Source organism: Cornus florida, unplaced genomic scaffold (assembly GCF_030987335.1).
Source record: "Cornus florida cultivar Cherokee Brave unplaced genomic scaffold, ASM3098733v1 CherokeeBrave_3.0.0_Hap2_Chr05, whole genome shotgun sequence".
NCBI lineage: Eukaryota > Viridiplantae > Streptophyta > Magnoliopsida > Cornales > Cornaceae > Cornus > Cornus florida.
The window spans coordinates 21,199,129-21,199,855 of NW_026775575.1; positions in this window are offsets into that span (position 1 = coordinate 21,199,129).

A 727-nucleotide genomic window follows, 5' to 3' on the forward strand; every position below is an offset into this window, starting at 1 on the left:
ATCCGAAAACGAAAAAGAAATAAAAGAAATTAAAATAATGCCGAAAAAGTAAAAAGATGATACAGTCATCACAACTTTAGTAAGGGGTTGGACAAAACAAGGTTGGAGTAGTCAACTGCAATATGAACGAGCATTGAGGGTTTGGTATCTTGTTGAGTGTGGAGGTTAGCTGGTGTTAATGGTGATTGAATTGGACTAGTTGTAATCTCTTTCTTCATAGTGATTTTCTTGGTTGTGCCAAGTCCCGAGGTTTTTTTATCTACCGTTGGGGTAAGTTTTTCCTCATATATCTGGTGTGCAAGTCTCTTACTCCATTTACTTTACTACACTTATTAATTGTTGATATACTGCTATGTGAATGATATATACTTATATGTTTATCATGCGTGTGCTTAAAGGATAAAAGAAATTAAACCAGATTTATAACATCACTGTTTGGTTGGCCAAAATTCATCTAGGGGCCGGTTGTTATTTTATTTGTTTAGTTAATAAATAAGTTTGTTTATTTGTTTGTTTAATTAAATAAGAAGTTTGTTTATTTAATACTAATTTATTCATTTAAGGGTCAAATACTCAATTGATAATTGAATGCAAAAGAAAATATAATTAACAAACATACTTGAATTAATATATCTAGGATATATTAGCTTGCGCATTAAATAAGAAAATAATTGAGTGAATTTACATCAAGTCTTAACATAAATGAAAAATTGGGAACAGACCTATT